Below are 15,179 nucleotides of genomic sequence, written 5' to 3' on the forward strand. Positions count from 1 at the left end.
GCTGTGGAGTAACGATTAGCATGCCTGACCGTGAACGAGCGGGTCTATAAATATCCTACAAGCAAAACTCAGCTCAGACTCCTCGCTCCGCACATGCTATACCCCTCTTACCCCCTGCAGTAGGCGGGTTCTTTAATAAGCGGCTACTGGTATAGCTATAACGGCTACGGTTGCGGACATGTGCACTCAAAGAGCAGCTATAACAATAACAAATTAGGTAAGTGAATATAACATTACAAGATGTCAACATCGTCTCTTTCTAAGTCACAATCGGTACCTATCTTTCCTGGAACTGTCCTCATATTTAAATTTTAAATATTTAAATTAAATTAAATTGATATTTAATATAAAACGCTATGTGACTCCCTGACTCTGTAGCAATAACACGTGTTCAGTTCTGCATAAGAAGATAATACGTGCACATGCGCATAGTGTCGGTGGTGTGATTCGAGACGGGGAGCAAACTGGGAAAGGGAGCATACATCATCTGCGCGAGACAGTCACGCCAGCTGGTTTCTGCGCACTGAGATTTGTTTGTTGGATGCCTGTAGGTTCAAATCCTGGTTGGGACAAGTTACCTTGTTGAGGCTTTTTCAGGGGTCTTCCTTCAATCCATTAAGAGCCTGGGTGAGACTGGGTGACTTTCGGCGCTGGAGCCTGGGTGATACTGGGTGACTTTCGGCTCTGGACCCTTGACTCATTTCGCTGGCATTATCATCTTCATCTCATTCAGACGCCAGATAACCATAGCAGCTGATAAAGCGTAGTTAAATAGCCAATTAAAAAATTAATTTAATTTCAATATTTTAATAACAATTTTTGGGTGGGTGATTTACGAGGAGAGAGGCTTATGCGATAAAATACGGTACATATCACAAGGAGAAATCCGTGTGATTCGAAATACTTCCGTTGTTTTGCAACCGAACAAGCGCTTCCTGCATGCGCGTAGCAGGTTAGTGCGTTCACCTCGGCCCTTTGAACTAGGTCAGCAGTCTGACAGGACGACGACCCGAGCCTCCATATGCATCGCGTCATATGCGACCTTCCCTCCACTTTTGCCATCAAGTTACTGACCTTGGTCAGTACTGACCGCTGTATGAAGGAGTCGTGTTGTTTATGCAAGACTAGTGTTGGTTCATGGTGCTGAGAAGTGAAGATCAAACAGGTGAAAGTAATTTCTTCAAAAGGGAATTATGGTGTTCGGAGAATAGCCTATATTGATTACAAATACTGTAAGTGAATTGGCCTTTCTGTTTCACTACGACTGTCCTCGACTTTTGTGTTCAATCTCCAGAATAATGCATATGTAATAGACGAATGAACATATTGAGAATCAATCAATGAGAGAATAATTTAATAGACGAAGAAATAAATTGCTAAATGAATGACTGGACTTAAAACAATACGTAAATACATAAGTATACTGTTAGGAACTAATAAATTGGTAAATGTATGAAGAAATAATTTATTAAAAATAAATAAACGATTAATTAAATACGGTACTTACATAATAATAATAATAATAATAATAATAATAATAATAATAATAATAATAATAATAATAATAATAATAATCATCATCATTATAATCATCATCATCGCCATGTAGCTTCCAAGCAGTTGGGCCACAGATTGGCCCGTTCCGGTCTCATATTAAAGGTCGAAAAGTCTCTTCAGTGGTCTTTCAGGTTTCTTGTACCCGCCGAAGTGGAATTTTTGTAGTAATCTAGGATGTCTGTTGCGGGGCATCCTGTTGGAATGTCGTATCCACTTTGACTTATAATTTAAAATTTGTTCAAATGCTGATGTCATTCTCAATTCTTCCAAAATTGCTATATTTGTTTTGTAGTCGTTCCATATGTAACATAATAAATAAATAAGTAAGTAAATAAAATAAAATGGGATAAACTAACTAAATCAAACGTCTGTAGCGGTGTACAACGGCTAAAGGACGTAGCTATAACGTTACGTAAAAACTACGGCTTTGGGTTGAAATCTCAGCCATGTCATAGGTTTTTGTCCGATGTCATTTTATTAATATTCTTTAATTGTCGGCTATTTAATGACGCTGTATGAATTATTAGGTTCTTTACTGTCAATGGAATGTTGATGGCGAGATGAGGGCGGATTCGCCATGGGATTACATGACATTCGCCTTACAGTTGAGGAAACCCTCGGGAAAAAACAGGTAATGTGCCCAAGTAGGAATCGAACCTTCGAGCATTAGCCTAAAGTAAATAGAGAGGGAGTTCAATACTACTCTACCGAATGAACGTGGCACCAAAATAACATCGCTGTCGGATCAGCTGATATCGGGCAAAACATTACGCAGTGTACTTTACATACAATGTATTACGAATATGATAGCCTATCCTAGCATGTATCAAGTTCAAAACGTTTGGTAGATACTAATTTAACAATTTCCCTTGTTTTATTGTGCATACTGGTAGCTTGTTTTATATCTCAAATGAAATATCCTATTCTAAATATTATTTTACTCACTTGCTAGCCCGCCTGCAACGAAAAGGTTAAGAAAACAGAACGAGTTATATACATGAGTCTTGACTTGTTTTTGGGTATGAATCATTGAAATATTATATACAACTTAAATAAAATTTACCTTTATGGTGAATTTTCAAGCTTCTGTTATGAGTGTTTTGATGTTATTCTGTCACAATTATTAACCAACATAAACCATGATAGATGATTACATCATAGATATGGTTTAAAATGGATTAAAAAAAAAACGTTATTAAAAACACAATAATTACAATTATTAAAATTGACACTGTTTTAGAATATCGTTGTTGTTGTTTAGTCAACTGTCCGAAGACAGGTCTGAAACTCACAAGTGATAGCAATAACCTACCACTTATGAGGCAACTAGGCTAGGAGATAATGGGGTAGGGTGGAATATAATAGTAATAATTATACTTACACAAAAAAGTGTAAAAGTGCCTAATAGGTATTAAACTGAATGTGCACAAGATACAAAATATGACAGAACCAAAATGTTAAATATAAATATAGACCCAACTGTAAAAGAATTACAGACACTCGTTAATAATATCATAGTTGACCTACATGAGAAAAATTGGTAGGCCTATTGCTTACGCCTAAACCCCACCCCCACCTATTAAGTATCAAACGCAATGTGCATAAGACACATAATATAACATAACCAAGAAGTTAAATATAAATATACGCCCTACTGTAAAAGAATTACATACACTCGTTAAGGATAGGCCTATCATAGTACATGAGAGAAAATTGGTATAGCCTACGCCCAAATCCCACCCCCATCTATTAGGTATTAAACACAATGAGCACAAAATACAAAATATAACAGAACCAAAAAGTTAAATATAAATATAGGCCTTATTGTGACAAATTATAGAACTTGTTACCATACGTCTCGTAAAAAACGGTACAGTCCCCTTTTTGGCCTAGGTGTCTGGCTTCCCCGTTGGAATGCGCAAAAATCCCACATTTTAACGAAACTTAATTTCGTACTGTAAAAAAGCAGTCATATCTCTAATTGCTGTTTACTCCACACATTAATGTTGGAAGTATTGTTTTGATTTGTATAAATGTTTGCTTTTGAAATAAGCAAATATGAATGAACTATGTATGAAAGGCAGCTACTGTTAGATAAAAAGATAACTACAAAGTACTATCAATTGACGTAACTAAATTGGCATAAATAAACATTGTTTAAAAGCAATAGTGTTCTTTCTTTTGTTAACTCAATGTTATTTAATTCGACGATGTATGCAATGGAGGGGAAAGGAACTAGCCAACCTATTCCATTATATCCTGGTTTTGTTGTCTCATGAGTGATGACCAGGGAACGGATTTATATGGACTAAAAATATATGAAATATGTAAATATATATGTAGTTATTTTTACCAAAATATGGAATTAAATATGGATTTTTACCAAAATATGGAATTAAATATGGACTTAAAATTATAAAAAAATGACTATGTACGTTAAATATTGGTACATTTTAATCAAACTAAACAAAAAATATAATGGACGTACCTTATCTTCCAATGTAGTTTCAACAAAACACAATTTTTATTGTCTGTTACCATAACAATAGGTTACAAACATTTCTTTCAAGTGCTGAAAAGTGAATCTTCTTCTATTGTCTCTGAGGATAGATTTATACTGACTAAAAGAGCGTTCGACGTCACAAGAAGTAACTGGTACATAATTCAATTTCACAATGTCTGCTGGGGATAAGTCCAAGTTAATCTTCACTGTTGATTCACCACTCATCACAGCAACAACCTTTTGTAGTTCTTCATATCCAGGGTTTTTTGAAAGTACAGTGTCCACCTTAGCTCTTACTGCATCTGCAACTTTACCTCTACCACGATTCAGTTGTTCCACAGTACTATTTATAATTTCAAAACTTTCAGATAGTGAAAGGTGCCTATTTTGGAGACTTTTGAGCGTTTTTATGATGCATGAAAATGTATGCTGAATGTGAGCTAAGTCATTCTTCACACTTATGTCACAGGTAACTGTTTTCGCAGTATCAATTGAGACTGCATCTTCAGAGTCCAATGCAAGGAGAACATTGTTAATAGAGTCTATATGTTCGGCATAATATTCAACTGCTTCTAGCCATGTACCCCATCTAGTTAAAATTGGCTTTGGTGGCAATGGAATTTCAGGGTACATTTCTTTCAACACGTTAACTCTACTGGGAGCTTTGAGAAATACTTTTTTCACTGATGAAATCAACAAATCTACTTTAGGGAAATTGTCTCTGACCACTTCTGCCACACGATGAAATGCATGCGCCACACAAGTAAAATGAGTCAATTTAGGATATACAACAGATAATGCTTGTCCAGCTTTGACCATATAAGGGGCAGCATCGCTAATAAAGAATAACACATTATCGTACATAATACCCTTTGGCCACAGGATACCCATAGCTTCGTTGAACAGTTTAACTATAGTTTTGTTATTGCACTTTTCTAGAACATCACAATGTAAAAGAATTCGTTCAGAATATTGTTCACTTAACAAACCGATAACTACATTACCAACAAGTCTACCTTCTTTGTCGGGAGTCTCATCAATGGAAACCCAAATTGAACTATCTTTAATTTCATCTCTTATCTTCTGTATTGTCTCATCGTAGATGGATGGAGCATACGTCTTCCTAAGTGTTGACTCATCCGGGATTGTATGTTGAGTATATTTTTCAAGGAATTCCCTGAAGACCTTATTCTTTAGTTTGTAGAGAGGAATATCAGCAGAGATGAGAGAACGGCACAGGTCGATGTTAAACTCAGATCTTACATTCGATGTTGTTGGTTGTGTTAAAAACAATTGTCTCTGCTTGGAATTTAGTTGTTTGTTGGCCTGATGTTTACTAGTTGTAATGTGTTGTTGCACCAGGAACTTTTGTGTAGATGATACTGCACACTGACACAAATTACAAAATAATATTTTATTGTCAGTTGATAAACCATCTTCTTTAAATTCTGAAATGTAACTTGTTAGTTTTGATTTTAAATTGACTGAATGACGTACTTTTGGCATATTTACCGTCTTTATAGTATGATTTACAAAACTGAACCTATGTGTACTCTGACTGGCATTTAACTGTTGAGCTGCACAACTGAAGTCTGTTAAAAATTTTAAATTAAATTAATACAGTTTTGTAACTTACTTTCCCATTGTTGATAGGACTGCTAATTTTCAAATAACTCTGATGTTAAAGGGATTACTGAACATGTGTTTAAATCTCTATTGTTGAAATGTATTTTTAAAAGTTAATGGAATTTTGTTTTGTTTTATTGTTAAACCTAATATAATATGGACTGTTTTATATGAAATATGGAAAATATATGGAAATTAACGAAAATATGTACTAAACTCTAAAATATGGAAAAATATGGAAAATAAAAGTAGGATTTTTCAACCCTACACATTGTGAAACATAAAGATAATGCAAAATATAAATTATATTAGCTTTATAAGTAAATATGTATTTACATATAAATCCTTTCCCTGGTGATGACGTATTGGTGTCACTTGTGAGATTCAAACCTATCTTCGGACAGTTGACCAACAACAACGGTGAAAGGCAGCATTTGCTTTTTGATATTTATTTACTTATATAATATAATGTCCCTCCATTTTACCTCATTGCCCAAACATATAAAACTTCTTACAATGAATGTTTTCATCTTCTACTTTTCGTTCCTGTCATTATATTCCCCGCATTTAAATTAACAAGGCGGAACCTTCTCGTTAGTTACTTCATAATTGCTTCCTCATTCCATGGGTCCTAGTATTAAGGCAACAATGCAATTTATTGATATTCGAAACGATTCATACATAAGTACGACGCGAATGAGATGTTTGAAATTGTAATGAATAATATGTCATTACAGAGAACTGGAGTAATTTGGAAATTAATATCACAAAGTACTTTAGAATTAGACTATATTAAATTAACTATTATTTTATGTCTTTATACTTCTCACATTTATTAATCACCCCGTTGGTGTACGAATGCTGTAATGTTACTACTCAGGGATGTGTGCAATGGAGGGAGAAAGGAAATGGCCATACATCCCAATATCTCCTAGTTTAGTTGCCTCATAACTGATGTGTTATTGGGTTTCTTAATGAGGTTCCAACCTGTCTTCGGACAGTTTACTAAACAACAATAATGATGTTACATTATGATTAATTTTTTTAACTAATGGCGAGTACTTGACTTCTCGTCATTCACCCATATGAAGCCAGCTGTGTAGACCAATTTACCGAATGAGTTGTTGCCCCGGGTGCGCCATAGGAAGCTGGTCTACATTACACACGCAGTGAGATGAGCTGATGATGGAGATTTGTTGGGATGTCACAGGGGAACCGGAGCTCCAGGAGAAAACCCTTATGTTACCTGGACCACGGGGGTACGCCAGGAATCGAACCCGGGTCCAACATTACGATTAATTTGTTTCCCTTAATGTTTAATCACGGCCGGGTAGATTAGAAACTAGGCTAGTTCCTTTTAAACACATCATAATTTCAGTTGTCCTAGACCCGTATTAACAGAAAGTGTGAACACATTTCTCGAGCGCATAAACGTTTCACGTTAAAATTATTAAATTAATTTTAAAGAAGTTGAGAAGAAAATGAAAAAGAGAAGAAGAAATGAGGATAACAGAAATAGAAAAGAGAAGAAGAAATGAGGAAAACAGAAATAGAAAAGAGGAAAATGAACGTAGGATAAAGAAGAAAATTGAGGGTAATGGCGATGATGATAGAATTATAAAAATAATGAAGTTGTGATAAATATACTGTATAAAAATGATTAGAAGTTGGTAGAAAATAGAAGAAAAAAGCAAATAAATTAAGTGGAAAAAGAGAAAAAATAATTAAAACAGAGAAACACAAAAAAGGAAGGAACAAAATGGAAGAAAAGGAAACAAGGCATGAGAGGCAAGAAGAAAGATGATATTATTATTATTATTATTATTATTATTATTATTATTATTATCGTAGGCCTAATTATTGTAGATGACTATTTCGTTTATATTACGTCATTCCATTTTCGACTAATGAAGTGTAATGAAATTCTGAATTCCAACCAGTCACAGTCATATATCGCGATAACTTTTGCAGCTAGATTTACCGTTACCAATTTATCGCATGGTCATTCTTTTCTTTATTCAGTGTCGCCAACTGTATCCCCGTAAATCCATGAGCATGAATCCATTAAGATGCATCTACACGGTTAAGCTTTTCTTTCAAGTTTATGCATTCAAGCAATGAATGCAAGATTGATATGTAATTAATATATTTACGCATGAAGACGACGTTCAAAACGGCGCACCATGTAGACAGAAAACCTTCATGCATCTTAATTGAACGTACGTTTTAAACTTGATTCTTTCAATATTCTTCCCAGATTGCATGCATACGCTCATGGAAAATTGAACTGTATAGATGCAGCTTTAGTCCCATTACACATTACAGCAAGAATGCGTTTTTCGAGCTATGGAAAAAGCTTTCCTATAGCACGGAGTAACGGTCGAATTAAGCATAGTTGACATTGGTCCCACTGTCACAGATAACTAACCTAATTGTAGCTGTAAAATTTGTATTACGTGAATGAAATGAAACAATTAATAGAAAATAATTTCAAGGAAAAAATTGTTCGGGGGCCGGGTATTGATCCCGGAATCTTTCGCTTAGAGCACGAATGCTCTACCGACTGAGCCAGATTTACATCATTAATAGAAAGTCAGATGTTCAAATTTGTCTAACATCAGAGCATATCAAATCCAAAGACCTTGTATAGTATTATGTACAAGGTTTTTTTAGTTGGTTATTTAACGACGCTGTATCAACTACTAGGTTATTTAGCGTCGATGAAATTGGTGATAGCGAGATGGTATTTGGCGAAATGAGGCCGAGGATTCGCCATAGATTACCTGGCATTCACCTTACGGTTGGAGAAAACCTCGGAAAAAAACCCAACCAGGTAATCGGCCCAAGCGGGGATCGAACCCGCACCCGAACGCAACTTCAGACAGGCAGGCAAGCGCCTTAACCGACTGAGCCACGCCGGTGGCTTGTACAAGGTCTTTGATCAAATTGCCTTCCATATGGCGTAATAAAATTCGTGTTTTAATTATCTTTACAGAGATGACTCCACTGTGTAGCAACATATGTCTCGCTGTAGTGTGAATACATAAGCATTGCTAGATGTCTTCACACATATTACATAGTTCATAGTTCTCGGTGTAGTGTGTAATGTAACGATGGAGTACTAAATAAAGTGCGAAATATTACTTCCACAATTCCACATCTACATCTTCAGCTCGTAATTCCATGTCCATTGTAGGCTATCTGAAGAAAATTACACTCCTTTATTCAGATTTGATAACTGCGTTTTCAACAATTCTTCATTTAATTAATGTATTAATCAGGTTGCTTGTATTATATTATAAATGTTCAAATTAAATTATGATTTCAGCAGATAATGAAAATGTATTTCTGTTATTATAATAATAAGAGAAAAGCGCAGTACATGTAATTAACATTGTTAAACCTGTATTTCGCTTTTCGCAATTGACATTACTGAATAACATCCAATTTCTTTATTGGAATAATCGATATTCATCTGTTTCAACTTCACATTGAATAGGGTAAGTATTCGCAAATATACAATTATTAACATTTTGTGAGCGAATTTTAGGGATATTAGTCTACATTTTTATTTTATTCACGAAATAGTCTTAATAAATGCCACTCGAGATCTGGGACCTCTGGTGACATTACTATAGATAATTTAGGAGCTGACATGGGAAAGGTTGTAAGTCATAAAAATGAAATTATACAGGCGATGCGAAAAATACAAGTAGTTTTAAGGACATCAGAAAGTATACTTTATTATATATTGTAATTGTTTGGGCAATATCAGAAAACGTATTTGGTTACAAAAAAAAAAAACTGTATATTTGTTGAAAGAACATCAGAAAGCAGATGTTATTCTGTTTGCACGAAAGTAATTAAAAATCAAAGTAAAATTAATTTATGAGTTTAACAACAAACAATTTATTCCACTTCTTAAATTTCAAGCACAAATTTTCCGATAAAACTCACGGTAGCCTACTTCTTGTCCATAAAATTCAGCATGGCTAATATTTCCTTCTTTTCGGGCTCATTTAAGACGGGCCTCTTTGTAAGATGTTGTAATGAGTGCACATGAGTTCACATTTGCGATGGCCTGGAAAGACTGCCCTCTTTTCAAGATGTTGAACTCTTTTCACGGTTCGTCCTCCTTGAATGACTGCCTTGTCTTTATTATGGGAAATCGGCTCTTGAAATCCGTACCCAGGAGAAAATGCTAATTTTGATAGGTACAGCATTAAGAAATCTGTCACATTCCTTGGAAAAGTCACAAAAATCATCAGGCATCATCGTGATTACACCTATATTGGCATTTACAAGTAGCTTGCACAAAGAAAATAACGAAATAAATTTAATGTAGTAGGCTACCTATATACAAAAACGAAGAATGACAATGAACTTCATATTGTTGAGATAGATTAAAGAAAAATGAAGACTTATAATCCTGAATGGAATAGATTTCGGAGACATTTAGGACACCTGAATCATATCGAGCACTGGAACGAATCGAGTACATCTACTGATCTGACACTGTTTCCACATCATCATTGGCATGAGCGCCTACTATTGTTTCCATGACAAAACGAAAAATCGATTTTTTCTGACACAACCATTCCCATGCCAACGCCTCAATTGTCGATACTGATTGTGAACATTATCAACAGAGTGTGTGAAGGTACTGTTAACGAGAATTAATAAGGCATAAAAAATGGAAGACAAAAGATGAGCAAAGAATATCCACAGTAAATAATAATAATAATAATAATAATAATAATAATAATAATAATAATAATAATAATAATAATAATAATAATAATAGGCTAAACATAGGCTTAAGGACTTTACTAATAGACGGTAGTATATTATACACACTAATTAAAGGGTGTAATTGATATTTTGTTATTGAAGTGTTGTATCAGTGAAGAATTGTATTGTGTCAGTGAAGTGTGAAGTATGTTATGTCAGTGAAGTGTGTTGTGTAAGTGAAGCGTGTGTTAGTGAAGTTTTTAGTTTATAGTGGCAGTGTAAAGTATTTGGACAGTGAAATGTTTTTGAAGTGTTAGTGAAATCAGGATGTAATCAGTGAAATGTGTCGTAGTTCCAGTGCAGTGAATGAGTTGACAGCGAAATGAGTGTAGTGCTGAAAGATACTTGTGCAGGTATGAACATATCATACTCGTGAGTTTTAGTTCGAACTTAGGGTTAAGATACAAATTAGATTTACCATACTTTAAATGTTATTTTAAGTGATAGTGCTTCATTTAATTTAGGATGCTCCTTATTATTATTATTATTATTATTATTATTATTATTATTATTATTATTATTATTATTATTATTATTATTAACTTAGTATTGATTATATTTTATTAATTGTGTTTATTATTAATTGTCATTATTTAGTGTAATTAGTTAGGCCTACCACTGCCACCGGGTATATACCCATTTGCAGTGTGAATAAATATACATACAATAATAATAATAATAATAATAATAATAATAATAATAATAATAATATTGATGATAATCCTGAGAAGCCGAGAGAAAATAAAAAAATCAGACAAGAAAGAAAGAAAAAGAAAACAGATCTTCATTTAGAAATTATGGGATTGAAACTGAGAAAGGGAACAGAAAACGAAAGAAGAAGAAATCCAAGGAAAAAGAGAAAAATAACATGGGAGAAAATTTAAGAGTAGGCCTACTAAAAAGATAAAGACCAGTTAGAATGCGATACGACTCATACGAGTAAGACAAAGTAAAGGTTACAACGTCATTTCGCTTGTCACTGCTAATAAAATAAACAGGACGTAGGTCCTTGGAGAGTCACGCCTATATTACGAAACCAAGCTGTCTGCTTTTCACATACCACAAAGTCCGCTTTACATGCTGCCTTCGAAAACATCTACCTAATCAAGTGGTATGCCAGTATTTCCTGCCAACAGCCACATCTTATTGCAAAGCAACTCGCGTAATGACGCATGCGCATGACCTACTCCACCTTCATATCACCTTGTTTTTAGATGTTGTCCATGTGGTTCCGTGGTGTAGTGGTTATCACGTCTGCTTTACACGCAGAAGGTCCCCGGTTCGATCCCGGGCGGAACCATGAAAGTTTTTAATGTTTATAAATGTTCAAATGAAATTATTTACATTCGGTTATGTTAAAATTTTAGTGTTTGATGTCAATGTTGAACATTAAATGCTTATTCATTGTTCAGCCATTGTGTGGTGTTATTATTTCTGTTTTGTATTAATGCCAATTTAATGATTTACTTGTTGCTTTGTAATTAGTAGTAGTAGTAGTAGTTTTATTTTGCCTGGTAGAGTTAAGACTATAAGACCTTCTCTTCCACTGAACCAGGTTTCAATAATAGACATGAAATACAAAATTATGTGATAAAATACAAAACAACTCAAAATAATATACCTTAGAGATTACATAAAATATAGTAGAAAATTACAAATAGTCAAGCTCAGTTACTTAATATAAGGAGAATATAAAATAAAGTAGAAAATTACATATAATCAAAATGAGTTACATAACATAAGGGGAATATATACAATTTATAAGACATAAACTGCTCGAGATAAATTCGACGATTAATTCACTTGAGGTACAATATACAGTTAATATACTAATAGGAAAATACATGTGGGTTACAAGACATAAAAAGTTGAATAGCAAAAACGTACTATATAGCATACAGATACAAACGATTAAGTAATATATCAAGGTAATAAAAAAGGAAGAGAGGAGAAAAAAATAATATCTTGGTTATTTAAGATTATTTAGAAACTTCCGCAAGAGTCTAGTTCAATAAAAACATTTCTAAGTAGAGTGTACTTAAAAGATTTTAGACTCTGACTGCTCCTGATTTCCTGTGACAAGGAATTCCAGGAACGGGCTGTGTGTATTGTGAAGGAAGCAGAATAGAGAGATGTTTGATGATATGGTATTGACAGAACAAGGTTATGCTGTGAACGTGTATCACGGTTGTGGTTGAATGCTAAAAGTGTGAAGCGAGATACTAGGTAAATAGGTGTGGAATTATTTAGAATCTGATACAGCAGAGTGAATGAACTGAACGTCTCTCTCATAAACGAAGCCAAGATAATTGGAAGAAATACTCGGAGACATGATCATAGCGACGGCTGTTATATAAAAATGAAACGGCCACAAGCATTATGAACACGCTGAAGCCTCAATGACAATTCAACACTAAGATCACTATACAAAACGTCGCAATAGTCAAAGTAAGGCATCACAGGGTCTGTATCAAAATCTGTAAGATCCTGAGCGAGAATTTTTTTTTTTTCACAAAAATAGATATCTATGATGGATACAAGACGTGTTAAAAATGTAATTTTATTTTGCATCATTATCATCACTTAGCGAGGTAAAATCTAGAAGTTTGAGATGGGCAGGGCATGTAGCACGTATGGGCGAATCCAGAAATAAATATAAGTGTTTGTTGGGAGGCCGGAGGGAAAAAGACCTTTGGGGAGGCCGAGATGTAGCTGGGAAGATAATATTAAAATGGATTTGAGGGAGGTGGGATATGTTTATAGAGACTGGATTAATCTTATACATGATAGGGACCGATGGCGGGCTTATGTTAGGGCGGCAATGAATCTCCGGGTTGCTTAAAAGCCATAAGTAAGTAAGTATCACTTTGCGAGGAGGGGATATTTGTGAAACGAGATCATTAAGCAAACTTATGAATAAATATCTCTTTTAATACGTGTATCATACACTACAGTACTTTTTAAAGGGGTATTAATTACTTTATTCGTTTTCTGAAACTTTATTCATACTTAAAAATAATTACACATAGGGTAACCAGATTCACATCGATAAAAAGAGGACGCAAAACTTCAAAAAGGAGGACAAAAAAAGTACTTAGATTTAGACTTAGGCCTATATTGTACTTTAAATTACGTCAATATCTATTTTATTACAAAATATTTACAGTACATATTTAGGCTTATATCATACTTAAAAGTATGTTAATATCTTTTTATTACAAAATAATTAGGATAAAACTTAATAGTAATGGTTTTACAGTTAGCTATATATAACGGTTGAATAAAAAGTTATGGCAACACTGCTGTCACGTGACGATGGTGCGTTCGAGAGCTGCCAGCTGTGTGGACATGAACAAGGAGTGTTAGATGAGTTAGTGCAGCCAGCGGCGACAGTGCTCTGTCAATCTACTGCAGTGTGTAGAACCTTGACTTTCATAGGGATAGTGCGAGCGCCCTAAGACCACGTTTACAAAACTAGAGCAACGTTCCTGGATCAAAATTGAAGTGACACGAGATCGTAGTGCACAAGATTGTTTTCAGGGATTGCGTGAAGCATGTGCCGATGCAGCGTTGCCATATCGCACAGTGGCACGATGGGTTAAAGCGTTCAGGGAAGGCAGGGATGCCGTTCAGGACAACCTCCATACAGGACGACCCCGCGTGGAGGACAACAGAGTTCAACTCCTTGCTTCCCTGTTGGATGCTGATATCCGATGGACTGCGCGTGAGTTAGCAGCGGAAGTCGGAGTATGTCACAAAACTGTGCTCCACATTCTGCAAGACATTCTGGGTTACCGCAAAATTACAGGGCGTTGGATACCCCATGAAATTTCCGAGGTTTAACAATGGCACCGCTATGTAGTCGCACAGGCCTTGTTGGACCGGTACCAAAGGAAAGATGACGACTTTCTTGGACGAATCGTCGCTTAAGGACGAAACCTGGGCTCGCTCATACGAACCAACCAAACTTGAAACGTCAATCAAATGCATGGAAGCATCCAGGTTTTCTTATCCGAAGAAAGTGCGCCCTACACAAAGTGCTGTAAAGGTGATGTTCATTGTGGCGTATGACATTGATGAGGTAATACTGCACCACGCTGTACCTCCAAGGCAGACGGCAAACGCGGACTGCTACTGCAGGTTCCTGCAGCACCACCTTCGTCCAGCCCTCAGGAGAAAACGACGACACTTGGTGGTACAGAATCCCATCATTCTTCATGATAATGCAAGGAGTCACACCGCTGCTGCTGTCCAGGACCTCTTGCGCTGCTGGCAATGGGAAATTCTGGAACATCCACGTTCTCACTCGATATGAGTCCATGCGATTACGATCTTTTCACCAAATTGAAAGAACCACTGCGGGGACCCGGTACACAGACCAGAGATGAACTTATCCGTGCTATAGGGCGGTCAATACGGAACATCAACAAAGATGGACGCGCTGATGGTGTACGACGCCTTCCAAACATTTGGTAAAAGGTGATAAATAAGGATGGCGACTATATAGAAGGTACGTAAATGTTGTACCCCTGTGAATAAAGCCATGTCAGAAATATCGAACTGTTGCCATTACTTTTCATCCAGCCCTAGTATGAAAGTCAAGGGAACTATATTATTAATAAAGAAGACAAAAAATGGGCAGAATGGACAGACTGCGAGGCGAGAATGCGGAAATGGATCTACATTCGCATCTCGATTTGTT

General features: G+C 35.5%; 1 non-coding gene across 1 annotated transcript; it reads left to right on the forward strand.

The window, feature by feature from the left end:
• Nucleotides 1–11,704: 11,704 nt before the first annotated feature.
• TRNAV-UAC (transfer RNA valine (anticodon UAC)) lies at nucleotides 11,705–11,777 on the forward strand. The gene has a single exon. It is a non-coding gene; the product is annotated as a tRNA-Val (tRNA).
• The last annotated feature ends 3,402 nt before the right edge of the window (nucleotides 11,778–15,179 follow it).

This window comes from Periplaneta americana, chromosome 14 (assembly GCF_040183065.1).
Source record: "Periplaneta americana isolate PAMFEO1 chromosome 14, P.americana_PAMFEO1_priV1, whole genome shotgun sequence".
Classification (NCBI taxonomy): Eukaryota; Metazoa; Arthropoda; class Insecta; order Blattodea; family Blattidae; genus Periplaneta; species Periplaneta americana.